A 9,057-nucleotide genomic window follows, 5' to 3' on the forward strand; every position below is an offset into this window, starting at 1 on the left:
CAAGACTGACTGACACTACTGGTGCTTAGGTTCTGTTACTGCTACAGTGAATTATAGAGTCAGAGACATCAGTCATCCCATAAACAAGCAAGGACCTTCCAACTTGTCCTTGAAGGCTGTAATAAAAAAATGTCAGCTATGTCATGCATGAATGTATGAATGTGTTGTTTATGTTCCCCTAAAACAACAATGAGACACAAACGAACACAGTAACTGCTTTATGCTAAGATGAAATTCAGCATAGATAAAGAGATTTAATTTATTGCTGGAAGTGGAGGTGGAGGTCCACAGGAAAAAAACGTGAGATTTCTTGAGCCTCTGTTAAAACCAGTATATAGTGTCAAGATTACAAAGTCTTTAAGTGATAATGAGCTTATTGTGTCTTGAGGGAACCATTACAGGATTGACAGGGACTGGGATGTGGCCAGTAGGTATCACACCGCCAGTAGTGGGTTTAGCAGGACGTTGGACATGCTCTTGTAGTCAGTCAAGTGACTTCCTATATGTATGTATGCATTATTTTAATGGCACCATATATGCTGTAATTTAAGGGAAACAATGGGCCCATTTAAAGATCACCTTAGGACACTGCTGTTTTTAGACAAGTCAGAGTAAAAAGACACAGAAGAGATGACTCAGCTTCCACACTGGATCCAATCTGCCCAAAATGTTGGATTAGTTGGGAGTACGTGAGCCAACTGCGCCAAGTAGGTGTTTCCCCCGGGGCCACTTTATCCCTGCTGCTGTCAGTCAGGGCTCTTCACACAGACCGACTGCAGCAGATTTCTTTTTCCTCTGGTTTTCTAAGTGGTGATGACCTTTGTGGTCATTAACTGTACACCCTGACGGGTATCTGCTGCCCTCTGGTCAGTGTAATGCAGTAAACGTGTGTTCTCGGTCGGTGTATTTCTTGCTCACCTTTGGGTGTATAATTGTGGATGTTGCTCAGATTATGTTTCATGGAATGGCTTCATACAGTATCTCGTGTGCTAAAAGCTTCTTGTCTTCTCTTTCTGACTTCTCACGGGCTAGAACATGTGAAGAATTTGACCCTTTCAGAAAGAAAGAAAACAAGAGGCTTGAAATAAATGCTTTTATTGGAACTACACATGCACCGGAGTTATTTTCCAGGGATGTGGGCACATTTTCTGGACCATAACTATTAGCGCTACTGTGATCTAAAGCTCCTTCGGGTGTAAAACCTCAAGTAAACATTTTACGAATCCACAAATTCAGCCTCCTGTACAGCGTCAATGGAGCAGAAAAGTGTTGCTTGGCGATAAAGCAGATTGAAGAGTTTTCTAGCTTTTAAAGAGACATGTTTATGTTTTCAAGTATTGATTGAACTGTATCAGATCATAACAAGGCTGAGGACTGCTAAGAACTGAAAGCTACTCCACCAAGTCAGGTTCACATTTTGGGTCACTTGACAGAAGTTGCAGTGAAGGTGGACAACTGCTAACTTTATTTTATTAGAATAAACCCAGAGTGTGATCAAAAAGGCCTTGGTTCATTGAAAAGTTTTAAATCTTTCACTACTGTTGAACACATCCATGGAGTAGAAGCAGATACTACATCTCCCATGTCTACATGTGTTCAGTTCATTTTTCATCAGATCAGTTTCACCTGTGGACCAGCCTCCCCTCATAAGCTCCCCTCATTCAACACCACTCAGTCTTGCAGCCCGTTTGTTTCCAGTTAGTATGTGGTCGACCTCGTTTGTTCCTTTTTTCGTTACACTTCTTTGTGTCTGGCACAATTGAGTCCTCCAAAAACCTCTGACTGTAACAACATGGTAAAACATCATACTTTTTTTTTATTATTTTAATTTAATGTCTTTCAAATGAAGCTTTGGTGAAAGTTCAGTAAGGAAGATCTTGTTACACTCACTTTCTGCTGGGATTACCTACTAAATCTATTCCGTCATTTCCACTTTCCCACACTGTTAAAATTCCTTCCTTTCTTTCAACTCATCACTACCATCTCTAACCTTTCTGCTTTCTCAAGTCAACCAGCTCATAGAGTTCATTCTTGAAACATCATCCTCTTTCTGTCATTCTGCCTTTCAGACCTACGCTGACCTGACCCTCCTCTACTCCATCACCGCCTCATCCTGAATGGCACTCCAAACACACAGCAGTTCCATCTTCCTGTCTCAGCTGACTCCACCACCAACACCAGCTTAGCCCATTCTCTTGGCATTCTTAACCTGCCATGTTCTGCCATGTGCTATATTTTAACTTAGACAAGCTTAAATGGATCCTGTCCTCATTTAAAAATAGCGGATGTATTATCATTGACATCTGGACCAAGTAATGCATGACAATATGGAGAAATTGATCATAACTCTAAGTGAGCTTCATTAAGTCAAAGCTCAAAATCTCATCCAGCAATGTTCTTTGTAAAGAACAAAAATGTTGCACCATTTATAACCTACTGACAACTATAGAGCTAAAAGTTATACTACTGTTCAATACCATTTCAATCAATGAGCTCATTTGTGAGGAACTCAGTATTGAATCTGTTAGTACAAACATTTGTTGCATAAGCATCACTGTCAGCAGCAGTGTTGCACTGTCAATATAAAAATAACATCCTGCTACTGGGGAGGAGTACACCTCAGAGTGAGGTGAAGCAAAGAGTTGAGAGGGAGAAAGGTGGCGGTTTGGGAAGTGCGGCTCCGACAAGGCAATTAAACGCACCCTGGGCTTGATGGATTTCTAATTGGAGGCAGATCACATCAGAGGTGTGCTGGATTATAGTGTCGGTAATGAATGGGATAGACAGAGCGTGACAGATTAGTGCTGTTACGCCTCTCCCTGAACTGTGGTAGGAGTGTGTATGAATGGCGGCCTGTGTGTGTCTGTGTCCACATTACAGCCTTTTGATGTGTGTGTGTGTGTGTGTAGATGTACAGTGTGGTACAGAGTAGTCATGTGTGCATTTTTGTGTGTGTGTGTGTGTCCACTGGTGCTAATCTGACACGGAAAGACAACAGGGAAGGGATAAAGACATGATGGAATTAATGCAGATGGACAAAAGACAATGAAGAGGCAATGAAGCAGACAAAGAGACATTTCAAGGTGTGATCCTGTGAAGAGAAAGGTGCTAAATTCTTTGTTATAAGGCAACACAATGTAAGACGCTGGAAGTGATGACATGTATGATCACTGAGACAGACTGCTGCTGTGATGCCTGAATGGATTTAGTTTCTGTTCCGTTTCACTAGGATTATGTCTGGCAGCGAAGAAATGCTAATCGTATGCACGTATTTACAATAACATATGTTGATACTGAAAAATGCATATCTAAAAAAGTTTACTGATGCCTCTTGGACAGACAAAGACTGAAGGCACTAACAGGATTTGACTCAGGTTAGGTAAAGATCACGGTCTTGGTTAATGATAGAAAAATGATTTTTTACATTAATGTAACCCTGCTGCACCAGATAAGGCATGTTTCAATATTACAGTAAAATACAAGCAACTTTTTTAAAATCCTAATAGGGGGAATTTGTTTGGAGCAGCTCATTAGGCACAACTGACGCATAAATAATGCAATGCACAAAACAAAAGGAGGGTTAGAAAGTAGGTGGAGACAAGATTGGTACTAACTAACTTACTTTTCATACTGTCATAACCAAAGAGCCGTGATAAACCATGCATAAATTCATGTACCATCATCAAATGTCAAACTACCTCCAAGGTCTGACTACAGAAACAGAAAAATGCCCTTATAGTAATGTGGTGGATGCTATGAACTATGTGAGCAAAGCTGTGGTAAACAGGCTTATGATGACTGATGACAGGGTTTTGTCAGATTGTTCAGTGCACTTGTCAAGATTGTCAGATGGAAGAGAATTGCAAATGGTTTGCTTCAAGCAGGGAATCACAATCATTTGTTAACAGTGATGATGATCAGCGTCACTTATATCTGAAGACAAAACCACACATTCCCTCTACAAGTTTCAATTGCTCTTTTGGGTTTTGACTACACCTTGAATATTATCACAATTTTAAATGATTTAAACTCATATTCACCTAAAGGAAAGAGGTGGATGGCCGTCAGTCACCAGTTCCTTACTCATTTGAGCAGCTATGTTCTCAGTAACTTGGAGAATCTAAGACAAGGAGCACTCAAGCTGTTCTGGACTTGAATTTGTTACCCAAACTGTAGAGGAGCAGCATGAATAATGACATAAGTGTAATTCTGTGCGTGACTAATGTGTTGCAGCAGTTTAACTGCGCTTCTGCAGAATTTAGAGGATCATCTGCCTGTAATGAATCAAAGTGCACATCAAGTAAAATGTCACTTAGATGAGAATGAAATGAGCGACGGCAAGAGAGGGTGGAACGACGGGCAAAGGAGTGAAAGGAGGAAAAGAGAAGGAGAAGTCAGCTTTGCTTGTTTGGAACGAGCAGACGGATAGGCGGCGAGGAGGCGGAGAGGAAGACAGAGCGGGGGGGCTGAGCGAAGTGAGAAAACAGAGAGGAGGGGAGAGAGACAAGAGACAGAGAGAGAGAGAGTGAGAATGTGTGTCTGTAAAGTGAAGGAGGGGGAAAAAAAAACAGGAAGAAAGAACAGGCGAGGAACTTTTAATGGCCCTGCTGTTGTCTTTGTCAGCACACTGTGACAGCCAGAATCAATTATTAAGCAGGACCACGAGCCTTCGGAGGAGGAGGAGGAGGAGAATGTGGCGAGAGGGAGGAAGAGCAGGGCACAGGGATGGAAGGCAAGACGAGCGCAGGGAGGGGCGATACACAGAAGGGAGGACAAAGGGGATGTATGAAAAGGAGAGAGGAGGATGAATTAGGAGACGAGGAGAGCAGGAGGAGAGGGACGAGGGGGAGACAGAGCAAAGTTAACAAGAGAAGAAAGGAGGCGCGAACGCGGAGGGTGAGACGTTTCGCAGCATTTTGCAGAGAAGCACTTAGAGCAGAGTGAGAGAAGAGAGGAGGAAATGAGATGCGAGAGACGGCGTGTGCGTCTTTCTTTCATGTTGTGGCGCTTCGGGTCATGCTTTGTGTGTCTCTCAGTGTCTTACATGCAAGCAAATGAGAAGAGGAGATTTTGATTACGCTAGGGGAGACGACAGGCTCCGACCTGCGTCTGTGAACGTACACGCTGCATAGGGCCCCATTCAATCTGTTGCTGTCAGAACATTTGTGCCTTTGATACATGAATATGTATCAAACTGTTGTCCATCCGTCCATCTGTCCCTTGTTTTTTATACACTGTGATGAAACTATAAAAACTTTGGAGAAACAATACTGTACTAATGCTTCAGGTGGGGTATTATCTTTGGTCCTTCAGGATTTAAACTGTTTGCTCTTTGACCTCAACTCCACATATATTTGTATTAATTATCACTATTTAAAGCTATGATGTAGTTCGGGGCCTGAATACGTCCTGAAAACAATGTACCTTCATTCGGCATGGACGTTTTATTTTGCCTTGTCTCTTGTCTCCGTACCGTTTCCCACCATGCAAACATTAACGTTATTCAAATATTAAAGGGCTGGTTTCTGCATCGATTGGATACTTTTTGTTGCCAGATAATTGGCGTTGACTCAGTAGGAAGAAGGTGGGAAGAAAGAGGAATGAGGTCCTTAACAAAATAGCTGGAGAGTGCAGAGTTTTATTGTTCGCTCCCGTCGCTACCTGCATCTGCTACCTTTTTTTGTTGCTATGGTGGTGAATAGCTGGGTAATAAGTGTCAAATATGTCAAATAAATGCAAACACAAACAAAAACGAACCCGCTCATATTCTAAAATATCTTTTGTGACGAGATCAAACAAATCTCATCAAAATAATATAATGTTTCTGTGTCCACAGAGACTGATATGGTGATAGTAATAAAAGCTATGTTGGACTTGGTTGAGCAGCGTGGCTACATGCTGGACTCTGAAGAATCACAGCTTACCATTTGTAATGGCTTGACTGCCTTGGTAAGTTACCGGGGGACAAAATTCCCACCTGGCAGCACCAGGAATGTGCAATCACAGTTATATTCGTACAAAAACACTCAGTAGCTGGATACATGTAGCCTTCAAATGGTGTTTAACTTGCACTGATCAGTGTTTTCTCTACTGTTAGGCTTTACCATGCACTCTGTCATAGGTATTCACTTTACAGACTGTACAGATTGTGGAACGTGTATGTCTCTAAGTAAAAAGGGCATAAACGCTTCCTTTCATAACATCCCAGATATGTCGTTTCTGCGAGCTGGGATAAAAACAGAGCTCAGAAGCCGTTTTATTTTGAAGGTCTGATCATAACATCAAGGCAGCCTTGCTCATTACCATAATTCTGTCATTCATCCGTGATTCCTTTCTTGTAGACAGCTAAGACGTTACTGATCAGTCACGAAACAGATTAACAAACAAAGACACAAGCTCAACAGCTAATAACTAATTCCTATTTACTTGAACTATTAATTAGGTTTTCAATTAACAAGACAGACCAATTAAGAAAGTAAGCTGATTCTTTGTTTGCAATGACAGTACAGCAAAAGATGAAATGGCCTCTGGAGTGTGTGTGTGTGTGTGTGTGTGTGGGAGGTTGAAAGAAAACAAAGAACAGAGTTATTGTAAGTGAATTTAAAGGTCACCCCTGGAGGATTATTAGACATCAGAACAGGCAGGAACTGTCAGAGCAAAGCAAAAATCAAACGCACTCAAACAGCAGTGACAATCAGCACACACAGAGGTCACAGTTTTTAGCTGACCCAGCTTCAAGAAGGGCGGGAAACACACTCAGAATTATCTTCGAGTGGAGAGACAGACGAAGCATTTTTTTTCCTCTCATAATCTGTCACATTCAGTAGCGATCAGCGGCGCACAAACACTTTCAAACTGTCGAGTTTTCACCGTCGGACGTCTGGAGAGGAAAGGCCGTAAATGAGGCCTGTTGTTAGTTATAACAATAGGAAATTTGACAGGAGAAAAACAGTGTTCATTTCTGACAGTGAGTGGAAACCAAACCATTCACTATCTGTTCACATCTTGTAATCCTAGTGTACTACTGTGACACAAATTCATTTGTTGCTGCCAACACTGATAAAGTCAGGTGGATGTACTGTTACTTTGAATGCATCTCTTGCCTCAAGGAACATTAACGAAGCTAACTTTTTAAAATGAGAAATACCTTCTTGTTTTTGTGAAGTTAACATTGCCTACTTCACGGTGTCTTTATTTCAACATCCAGCAGACGCATAGCAACACATCCATTCATTTGGAGTGATGTTTTGAGCCACCTGGCGCCCATGCGTCCATTTCTCAGTCTCTTCTAGCTCAGGTGTTGGCCTTAGTTGAAAAGCGTGCTCTGCTATGTTCACCTGCTAGTAACTGTGTGTGTGTGTGTGTGTGCGTCCTTTGGTGCAGAGCAGGTAGTAACAGCTGCCTGCTGCTGAGTGATTATTCTTTTAAACCGGAGTGGTAGACTGTGTTTTACGCCTCTCTGTCATTTCAAAATACACTTAGCTGTTCCTGCAGAAATACATTACTCTAAATTGGGATGTGGCAGTTCGTGTATCCAAGATTCACAATGTGATGGATCATGATGAGCGCTGTAAATTAAGTTTTGGTTGTAAAGGGAACTTCAGTATACAGCCTGGTAGAGGAAGCAGTCTGTAATATCACAGTGGCAAAGAATCATCAGGACATTTTTCACTACTGGGTGTATGCTTTTCATTCCTTTTATTACAATTAAACAAACTATAGCGTTATTATATTATTAGGCAAAGCAAAAGTCAGAAGTCTAATGTAACAAGGCAACTTATTAAACAGTTTTGATGAGTGTTTAATCTAAGTCTCAATAACTGTTTTGCATCAGAAATAACACTTTCTGATCCATTCCAATATTTAAAATCATGCAAATAAGGCTTTTATTCACCGGTTGTCACCTGTTTTTTTTTTTTTATTATCACGTGACGGCTGAACATTAACCCATCATAATGCAGTCTTTTCTTTTTGCTCTGACAAGGTATGTGTGAATATAATCACCTGCTCAGAATAATTTACTCACACTATGAAGCGGTAATCTTCCATCTGCTAAATGGATCCTTTCTAAGGTTTCTTATCCCTCTAATTTAGCAATTAAATTCTTTTGAGTAGCATGATACATACTGTGTCAATACTAACTGCTGAACATGAACCAGTATCATTAGTTTGCTAAAGGTTTACTTTCACAGTTTATATGACACTTACAGTGACATCATCACCTGCTCCTGCTGAACTTCACATTTAGACTCTTCACATTTTACATTACATTTTGGTTTTGTACGGTGAGTGCTTTTATACTTGCTTACATATATTTTGCAGATTTTATGCACTTCCTGTACGATGCATACTTGAAACAATATACTACACTGCAGGTTTGAAACCATAAATATGAAACGAGCATCTACTTCCCGATGAGCACTCATTGGTTATTGATGAAACAGAAACACACACACACACACACACACACCATGTTTTTTCCCCCCTAAACAAAATTAAACCAGTTATTCATTTGGTGGGTCGATATGAGACAAGAGAGCAGAATCGTTGCTAATGATCTCACTGGAGCATGTTATTGTAGAATTGGTACACAGAAGTGCACTTTTTTTTTTAACAATTGTAATTAAACCAAGAGCGGTGATCAGGAGCACTGCTAAACACTGCTGCAGATGCAAGATTGGGCGTTAAGTGCTGTGGATACTGAGGAGAAACTTTCAACCAGTGGAGAGTTTAACTTGAAATCTGCGGGCGGAGCTTTGGGGACGTTTCTCATCTGGCGGATATCCCGTTTGGGAATGAAACTCCTCAAGCTCACACTTTTATTAAACCCGGAGGGGAACCTCATTGCATTTCAGCAGTCAGATTGACCAGCAGAGCAGCTGTTCTTTGCCCGCTGGGGTCGATATGTGCAGTCAAGAGAGCAGAATGGTCACATCAGCACAGCTTGGCCTGTTTTGTATTGTTGAATCAGTTCACAACAAAGGCCCCTAAGTTTCCAAAAGTTAACTGTTGTCTGGCCGGCAGAGTTCATGTGAGTCCAAAAGGGAGGTAATAATA

Source organism: Anabas testudineus, chromosome 12 (genome assembly GCF_900324465.2).
Source record: "Anabas testudineus chromosome 12, fAnaTes1.2, whole genome shotgun sequence".
Lineage (NCBI taxonomy): Eukaryota > Metazoa > Chordata > Actinopteri > Anabantiformes > Anabantidae > Anabas > Anabas testudineus.